The sequence below is a fragment of the Azolla caroliniana genome, unplaced genomic scaffold (assembly GCF_043228905.1).
Source record: "Azolla caroliniana isolate FFs.n. ecotype wild unplaced genomic scaffold, voAzoCaro1.0.p SCAF_6, whole genome shotgun sequence".
Classification (NCBI taxonomy): domain Eukaryota; kingdom Viridiplantae; phylum Streptophyta; class Polypodiopsida; order Salviniales; family Salviniaceae; genus Azolla; species Azolla caroliniana.
In genome coordinates this window covers 9,419,721-9,430,194 of record NW_028230441.1, presented here as the reverse complement: position 1 = coordinate 9,430,194, position 10,474 = coordinate 9,419,721, and positions in this window count along the sequence as shown.

Genomic DNA, 10,474 nt, shown 5'->3' with positions numbered 1-10,474 from the left:
ATACTTTAAAGAATTCGGCATCCTCGACACCACATGCCACCAAAAACCTCTCAATGCCTACATGTACCTCCCGTGGAAATCCTCGCACCCCATAGCACACAAAAAGGGCTTCATCACGGGCGAACTAAAACGGTATGCTATCCGGGAGAGCTCGGAAAATGGCTACATGGAACTACGCAAAAAGTTCTACAACCGCCTAAGAGCTAGGGGCTACCCATCGAAGTTCCTACTCAAGTGTTTTTCGACCGTCCCCTACTCCATACGAAACCAACTACTCTCTAACCAACCCAACAACAAAAAACCTCCACCCATTGTTTTTAAGCTTCGATACTCCCCATGTATCAAAAAACTCCAAACCGGAGCGCTCGTGAGAAACAAACTTAAACCCCTTCTAGGACAACCACAATACACTTCCCTTACACCCCCTCTCACGTGTTGGCTAAATGGTAAAAAACTAAGAAACCACCTAGTACACGCATCCTTTCCCCCCACCTAATGTTTTATGCACTCTCACCCCTCTTAACCCCCACCTAAAGTCTTGTGTACACTCTTGTACCTTCCCTTTGTACACACTTTTGTATGTCCCACATACAAAGGACTCTCCTCCCTCTCCCTATAAAAAGAGCAACCTAGTAGGCTTAGTTTTCATCATTTGTACATCGGGCAATGAAGAGCCTCCATCGAGGCGAAATGCATTTGCCGATCGTTGCCTTATGATAGTAAAACTTTCTTTCCTTCTATGTGTTGCTCTTATCTAATTTTTTGTCTTAAGTTCTTAAGTACTTATTTAATAAATTTTTATTAAGTACTTGTTTAATCACTTTTTTATCAAAAAAAATTTTGTCTTAAGTTTTTAAGCATTTATTTAATCATTTTCTATTAAGTACTTGTTTAATAAACATTTTTATTACGTACTTGTTTAACCCCTTTTTTTTAAGTACTTGTTCAATCATTTTTAGGTTTAACTTTTTGTTTAAGTATTCTCCTCTCTTAATCATAATCATTCTCTTCTCAACCATGACCCCTTTTCTTTAACCATAATCCCTCCCTTCTCTTTTAATCCTAACCTTGCGTTAAGTGTTTGCCCAAGTGTTTTCTTATCTAAATATTTGTTTAAACATTCGTTTAAGTACTTTGTTTAGCAACCCCTTCCCCCTTAATCATAATCCCTTCTTAACCATAATCATTTTTTAATCTCAATCTCTCTTTTCTATTTTTATTTTTATTTTTATTTTTTATAATAATCTTTCTTTTAAGTGTTTGCTTAAGCGTGTGTTTAAACAACTCCCGTTCATCTAAGCGTGTGGTCCCGTTTTAATAATACTCTATATTGGTGTTTTAATAGTACGTTATTGTTGTCTAATAACTTAAGTTATCCCAATGATCTTTAATATATTCTAAAAACTTTGATTAGGTTTAAATACTTTTGATAATTTCAACAAGCTACACTCCCCTAACCCCCACCCACGCCCTCACTTTTCTATTCTTCTAAAACTATATCACTACTTATGTTTAGACATACAAATAAGATCTAAACTTGAGTCCACCCCAAACAACCCTCGATGAAGTTCCGCACACTTTAAGCAATCTTAAAAACGCACCCATGCATATGATGCATGTGAGGGTACAAGACATGCATACAATGCATGGAATGCATGTGATGCATGGAATGCATGTGATGCATGTTTGCCATTTGGCACTCATGCATCACATCTCACTCAATTAAGCTCTAATATGAGAATTTACATGTAAAACTATAATGATAGGGAAAACATTTCTAAAGAAATGACATAGCCTAGTGGTAAGTCTATAGACTCTCAATGTGGAGGTGCAAGGATCAAGTCTTCACTTGCACTCCTTTTGAATATGCAAGGATCGTCGTCGGTCGTCGTCACCAGTCACCGTCGATCGCCGCCACCGGATTCGTCCAAAATACGTAGTTATGTGCATTTGGCTACATTCATTCGTTAAGTCATACAACTTAACCTTTCTATACTCCACACATAAACACAAAGATAATAGCTTTTTCTCTGCCTTATATATGGTGGGTTCCTTATTTGTCCTGTCTATGTGGGATATCACATATTTTTCTCTTCTTCTTTGCAAACTTTATACCCACATAACTCGACACTTAGATGTATGTTTCCTATGTAGTAAAGTACATTCAGAAGCTCTTCAAGACCTCCATCATTTTGTACCGAGGTATTAAACTTATTTAAAATAGTATATTTACTATTATTGTTTATATTTCGTGTGAAGAACCACGCTCGATTTCGTATGTTCCTTACAAGTTTCACACTATCGCCGAAAATCTTCACGACATCCACCCCCACCAAACCGCATGTCCTCCGGTACGTGCCAAGAAGAGAGAGTGCAAGATTTCGGCGACGGTGATTAATCAGATTCTTCCACATCTTCATTCACATCCGCACTATTACCTTCATCGTCGAGATGATCGAGGTCAGGATCCTCGTCTTGTCTTTTCTTAAAAATCTTTACTCTTTTCCCGGCAATGGGTATGGCCAGCCTTGATCCATCTAGCTCCGCAAGGTGGTATGTTGCATTGTCGTTGGCACATATCACTATATATGGTCCGAACCATCTACTTGCGAAATTCCTTGTTGTACTGTGTTGATTGTCAAGGCTGTTGTCGTAGACCAATACCCAATCTCCTTCTTCGATTTCTTGGGACGCAGTCGATGCGTCTTGTCGAACTGAATTTTGTTCTTCACTCGGGCTGCCTCCATCATCTTTCGCGCTTTTTCTAGATCTTCAGGTCTCCTTTCAAGTTGCCTTATCCGTGCCACTAAAAACTCTTCTCAGCTCATCTCGTTCTCCCATGGTATCGCTACTTAGGAGGCGATCGTCCTTTCGATGGGCATTACCGGCTTTTGTCCATACATAAGCTCTGTTGGCATATACCCCGTCACCGAGTTGTGTGTCGTTCTGTCGGCCCACAAGGCATAGGGCAATAGTCGTGGCCAATTCTCGACTCGACCGTTGCATGCTCGCACGATGGTTTTGACGATAGTTCCATGCCCTCGCTCAATCTTTCCATGTGCTTTTGGATTGTAGGCAGTCGTGAGGGAGAGCTTCACGCCTAGTCGTTCGAAGAGCTCCGTTGCTTCGTGTGCATCCAACTCCCCTCGGTCGGCAACTATCTTTCCTACACATCTGTATCGACAGACAACCTCTTTGAGTAGAAATATGCAAACAACCAACATCATTTTATTTGTCAAGGCTCGTCCTTCCACTTGATTTGTCAAGTCTTCTCTTGCCAGAGCTAAGTACTTCATTTGTCCCACTCCCATTGGCATTGAGACCAGATCCACCATCCATTTGAAGTGTATGGTGAGCGGGTATGTCGGTCATAGCTCATCACGATGACGGATATTCGAATGTACTTGGCATGTTTCGCATGTGGACACGAAATGGAGTACATCTTTGTACATGCTTGGCCACCAATACTTCTCCTTCAACTTCTCAAACGTCGCCCGTGTTCCTCTATGACCTGCCCAGGGACTCTTGTGGAATTCGGTCATTAGCGTCACTTGCTCTTCTTTCTTCACCACCACTCGACGTGGTATTCCTGTCCTTCTTTTTGGGTGTCCTTCATTTTGGTTTCTTCCGGATTCGTAGGGCCTCCTCCTTCGTCAACGAAGCATCCGTCGTCATCATTCTTAGGAATCTGCCGATTAGTAACCACTCCCCTTCGTACTCGTCCTCGTTGAAGGCGTGGAGGGTTAGCGTGCCCTTGTCTTCCGCCTATAGTGGAGGGCTCCATCTTGAAGAAGTCGAGGGTGACGTCTTCATTTTCTAAAACCATGTCACCTTCATTCTCAAATCTTGCCCTCGACAGCATGTCAGCCATGGCGTTCTTCTTCCCTACAATATGGCGGATCTCTGGGTTTAAAGACTTGATATAGGCGATCCACCTTAGCATAGCTAGATCTGGTGTCGCACATCCTAAGATAATCCCAAGGATTGGGAGACAATTGGTCTCAATTATTACTTTCGATCCGATCAGGTAATCTTTGTCCGTCTTCACTGCCGACACAATACCCTAAAGTTCTCGCTTGACTTCGGCGTATCTTTGTTGTCGTTCGCTGAGAACCTTTGCTCCGAACCGAATGACATATTGCGCATTATCTTCTCCTTCTTGGTTGATGACCCACCCGATTCCGGTTGGACTCATATCGACAGTCACATAAATCGGCTTCCCTTCGGTATAGTCGGCGTTTCTTAATGTTGGAGCTTCAAGAAGTAGTTTCTTCAACTTTCGCATCGCGTTTGTGTGTTCGTCTTGCCATTCGAACTTCATTCTTTTCTTTAGCAATCCATATAAAGGCTCGGCGACATGGGCATAGTGCGGAATCCAGATATGATAAAACGCGCATGCTCCAAGGAACCTTCGAACCTCTGTTTGGTTTACACATTCTTCTTTCATATCCTAGATCGTGTTCACCTTGGATGGTGAAGGCTTCCGGCCGTATGCTCCACACAAGTGACCTACCACCAAGATCTATGGTTGCCCGAATGTGGATTTTTCTCTCAAAAACGTCAAATTCACATCTTCAAGCCTTTGGAGCACCTTCTCACAATCTTTCATATGATCCATGATGAACTTTCTACACCCTTCCTTATCTTTCGATTCATCTTTCTCCTCATCTGAACATCCTTTTATCGGAATATCATCCAAGAATGGCATCGTGATGTCCGAGATGCAATCCTTCAAGACCTTGTTCATGGCATTCACCATATGAGCCACTGAGTTCGTTGCACCTTGAGGTAAGGTACACATCCGCACGAGCCCGATCAAAGTCCTCATGGTTGTAATGTCACGATTGTCGATCGCCAATTGGAATTGGTCATATCCGGAGTAGAGATCACCAATGGAGTAGATGGACCGGCCCGCAAACGCCTTGGCAAATTTGTCCACGCTCGGACCAATTCCAGCATTTCGAATTGTCACCTTGTTGACGGGTTGAAGATCTTGGATGAATCGCAATGATCCATTCTTCTTCGGCACCGTGAACCACCTATTAGAGTGAGGAGCATTCGACGGTTCTAGAATACCCATATTCACTTTCTCCTTTAAAAGCTCAATCAGCTTCGGAAGGTGCACTCTTGGAACTAGTATCGGTTTCAAATTCCAAGGCACATGCGGCACCGTGAAGATCACAATCGGCTCTATAATCTTTGGGTCATCACATCCGATTTCTTGGGGAGAGAACATGAAGGCTTTCCCATGCCTTTCAAGCATTTCATAAAACTTTCGCTCCTCTTCAGGGAGGAGGAAATCCTCCTTTCCAACTCGTAACTTTCTTTTCGTCTCTTCGGTGAAGACATGACCTATTGTCTTTGGGTCTCTTAAGCTTGGATCGTTAGCGACTTCCTTCATCTTTTGCCAGCTATCTTCCGGTAGCGGAACCGCAACTGGCTTGATCTTCTTATCCACCATTTTATATTTTGTGTTAACTTCAGCTTCCTCCATCAAGATGCCATGATGGTATTCATCGATGATAGCGTACATGTTGACGGAGTTAACCGAAATCATGCGTTGGTCGTGAAGATAGCTCAATCAAGTCCACGACGTCCTCGATTTCGCCGATGGTGTCGTTAAATGAGGCTTCTTCCATAATATGAGTCACGAAATCTTCTTCTTCTATTATGTTTTCTTCTTTCAGCATCTTCTCGAATTCTTGTATCTGAAGCTTGTCCTTCTTGTCAGGTAGTACTAGTTTACATGTGCCACTAGGTGTGACACATGTTGCTTCTCCTCGTAATCCATGTGCTCTTCTTTCTTGTGGGGACTTGTGATCGCTCGGACTATTTGTGCCCCATGCTTCAATAGTCCGCTCTAAAAATCCGAGGATTCGCCTCCAAGACTATCTCGATTTCTTTCATGATTAGCTCGCTCCATTAGGAATTGAACAGATCTTTGGTTGTCAAGACTCTTTATTCATGCGAAGGCTTCTCCATTATCGAACACTTTGGTCTCCATCCGAGATGATGTGATATACAGTTGTCCTAGGAGGACAAGATGCGACGTCAATTCTAGCACGAAGAAGTGTTGATCCATCTCCACATCCCCGATCGCGACTTTAACATTGGGATAAGCTCCGTACAAGTCCTCCGTAGTCTTTGTTGCTGAGCAAATCTTCCATCCGTGATTTGTATTGATTGGCCATCTTCCTTTTTTGTAGAACTCGGTTTACATGAGGTTGATCTCCGAGCCGTGGTCGATCAAGGCTACCACGGTCTTTTTCTTCTCCCCGATCTTCACCGACGTCTCCGTTGTCACTCGTGCCCAATGAGGTCGAGTATAGTGGTTGTCCACCATTTCTTCATCGACTTCGTCTCTTGCCATCGTTATCGCATTTGCTTTCGCTTTTAGTGGCTTCTCTTCTTCTTCGTCTGATTGTTACCTTTTTTTCTTTACAAGGTCCATGATCGTGTCGTGGAACTCCTTCTTCGTAATGCCTAGTAATTCCCTCAAGGACAAAGTCATGTGGCTGTCAAGAACGCGTTCCTCGAGAATCTTCTTTAGGTCCATCGTCTGCTCTATCCGACCTTAGCTTATAGGTAGGCATAGTCCTTGTCTTTCGAGCGGGGTCTTCAACACCAATCTTCACGGGCCGAACTATTTCTTCGACTCGTTTGCCCGACTCCGCTTTTCGGCTAGTGTCTCCTTCCTCCATTTGTAAAGATCGACTCGTTTCTGCATCTTCTTTCTTTATCGCATTCCTTGTTTCATGTCTTTTTGATGGGTCTTGCTCTTCTATTCTTTTTCTCTTTTCTTTAACGAACACCTCGTGGTTGTCGCACATCACTTCCGCGAGTATGGTGTTGTCATCCACCATATCCGACCACCCGGTTATGGTTTGCATGCTTCGGTCCGCAAGCTCTACCTCGTTCGATGTGACCTTCCCCATCTTCTTATACTCGAGAATGGAAGACCAAAACTTTGCTCCTACTTTCGCAACTTCATTTTTGTCTTTCCCGACTCTTATTCTGGCCGTTGTAGCATAGTGCATCGCATCCATATGAGTCGCCTCAACATCTTCCATAGACTTCTTCATTCCCCCTCTTCCGAAATTCACCCATCGGGGTCTTCGAGTTTCAGTCGAGCAGATCATGTTGTCATCTATGTATATGATATTTTGTCAGATCGCCTCTCGAAGGCTCGCGCAATCCCTTCTCATGTGGTCCATGCTATCGCACCACGCGCATCTAAAGGGTTCCTTTCCTTTGGAGCCCCGACGATTCATGTTGGCTAGTGTGACTGCCTCAAACTTCTTCGCTAGTTCTTCGATGATGTCATCACCAATCTTCTTTTCTTCCACGTTACTTTGTTTTGGCGGCTCAACTACTTTCGGCGGTCTTGCTTTCTCCGTGACAGTCGATCCCATCAAGTCGGTGTCATCAACCCATTGGCGACGCTTGTCAAGCCTATTGCACGCCCGCTTCACCACGACCCAATCCACTACAAGCCCATTTGCTTGGGTATCGTCTTCGAGAAGAGTCCCCAATTCTCGTCTATCCTTCATATCCACAGCCTTTACGAAGTACAAAGTTTTGTCCTCCTCAAGTAGCACTTGGTCTGTGGCGGGGAGACGACGAAACATTTGGTCGAATTCGTCGTACACCCTCGAAGCGCTCATCTTCTTATTCTTCTTTTCTATCCACTTCATCAAGGCATGTCAAGTCATCCTCGACAAATCTTCCATCGTGAACTCCACTAATATCGCTTTCTCGAACTCCGACCATGTTGTCTTCCCTTCTTGAAATTCGATGACGTGCCTTTGGATGTTGTTGGCGACCACTCTCTTGAAACTTGTTATTTGTCGCGCTTCAGACACGTCACTTTGATTCATCTCCCTTTTGTATGCATCAAGGAACTTCATAATGTTCCTTCCATCGAATTGACCCTCGAGCTCTACGACACGGTCGACGGCCTTCTCCACACTCGCATCATTGTCTCGAGATCTAATCATTTGTTCGACGATCAACATCATCCTTTCGAAGTCTCCCGCTTGATTGCTTGAGGAAGCCATCTCCAAGTATTGGTCTCGACTTGATCCTTCCTACTGCCTCTTTCACGTCGGGTTCACCACTTAGATTATGTCGTGAAGATCCGTCTCTATGTGCGGATCGTGAGGCGGAACCGTCGGGGTTCTGGACCGGAAGGACTCGAAGCACTCACTAGCTTTAGCGAGAAAGGATATAAGATAGTTTGAGGGAGAGAGATTGAGATGGCGAGAGAGAGATAGAGAGTGAGAGAGATAAGATAGTACTTTTAACTTTAGATTCGAGAGACAAGATATATCATCAATTGGAGAACAAATTTTTCTTCTTCTTAAATTCTTGAACCATACATAACATACCTTTGATCCTTTTCATCCATCCTTTTATAGACGCACCCATGCATATAATGCATGTGAGGCTACAAGACATGCATACAATGCATGGAATGCATGTGATGTATGTTTGCCATTTGGCGCTCATGCATCACATCTAACTCAATTAAGCTCTAATATGAGATTTACATGGAAAACTATAATGATAGGAAATATTTCTAAAGAAATGATATAGCCTAGTGGTAAGTCTATAGACCCTCAATGTAGAGGTGCAAGGATCAAGTCTTCACTTGCACTCCTTTTGAATACACACACACACACACACACACACACACACACACACACATATATATATATATGTTTTTTATTATTAATGTATTTTTACAAGGCATTTCTCCGTCCGGTCGTCGTCTCATCCGCTCCGTCGCCGGGTGATGTCGGATACCGGATCCCGTCGGACATCGTCAATCGTTGTCGCCGGATTCGTCCAAAATACGTAGTTATATGCATTTGGCTAGATCCATTCGTTAAGTCATACAACTTAACCTTTCTATACTCCACACATAAACACAAAGATAATAGCTTTTGCTCTGCGTTATAAATGGTGGGTTCCTTATTTGTCCTGTCTATGTGGGATATCACATATTTTTCTCTTCTTCTTTGCAAACTTTATACCCACATAACTCGACACTTAGATGTCTATTTCCTACGTGCTAAAGTACATTCAGAAGCTCTTCAAGACCTCCATCTTTTTGTACCAAGATATTAAACTTATTTAAAATAGTATCGTTACTATTATTGTTTATATTTCGTGAGAAGAACCACACTCGATTTCGTATGTTCCTTACAAGTTTCACACTATCGCCGAAAATCTTCACGACACCAGTAGTCGGGAATAGGATCAAGGCCTTCAAGAAACGGCATGAAGATGAGCCGGACCCGGGAAGCGAGGACGACAATGACAACCGATTCGGAGGGGGTGAAGTTTTGGAGAGCAACGGGTGAATACGAGTTGGGTTTCTCCAGCATTTGTCCCTCTCTAGCGCATGCCGGTGGATGCGCGGTTTGGTGGGGGTGGATGTCGTGGAGAAAACTGGCCTTTGGTGGAATCAGGGAATTAGACGCGTGAAAAGGCACTTACGCAGTCGTGGTTCATTCCGCCGAGAAACGTTGCTTGCCGGAAGCGGGTATTCACAGGCCCGACGCTCTCTCACTCTCTTCGATCTCTTGCACTCCTCGGTCCAAGGCCCCTGTGGTCCTGCCTCAGTTTCTCATGCGTAAGCGAAACAACACGACAACGTGTTCATCTTCCAGGCTCAATCCACAATCAAGCTTCCCTTGCTGAACTTCATGACTCCCTTCCAGATTCTACCCGTGTAGCCTTCATCATCTAGCCGACTGACTGATATTAGGTTCAACCGAACCTCGTGAACGTGTCAAATTTCTTTCAACAGCAATATGCATCCAGTTGATGTCGTCAACAACACATCTCCTATGCCGATGATTCGGCAGATCCCTTCATTCCCCATCCAGACACAACCGTCATCTCCGGCTGTGTAGGATGAGAAGCATCTCCAGTCCAGTGTCAAGTGGAACGTCGCTCCGGAATCGACAACCCACATTGTCTCGTCGCCGACAATGTTTAACTCATTCTCCTTGGTAATAAGCATGAGTTCTTCTTCACTTGTCACGATTTCGGACGTTCCCTTCCGATCCGAGCCTTTCCGGTCCAAACCATTCCGATCTGAACCCTTCTTCGAATCGGCACTGTTGGTTCCTTTCTCTATCCGGAAATGCCGACAGTTCTTTTGGAAGTGCCCCGGCTTCCCATAGTAAAAGCAAGTAGGCCTCCCCCTTGAATTTGACCTAGTCCCCGATTTGTCCTGATTTTGGGGACTCTGATACCGGCCTCTTCCCCGGTAGTGGTCATCTTCCATAACCAAGGCCTTCGGATCGGTTCCGGACTCCCAGTCCTTTCCACAAGCTTCTTCATCTAGCAAGCTTGATTTTAACCTTGCTAGGGACAATTGATTCCCTTCCGGCCCAACGTTGCCCAACGTGACAACTAACGTCTCCCAACTATCCAGGAGGGAACCGAGCAAGAGCAATGAGAG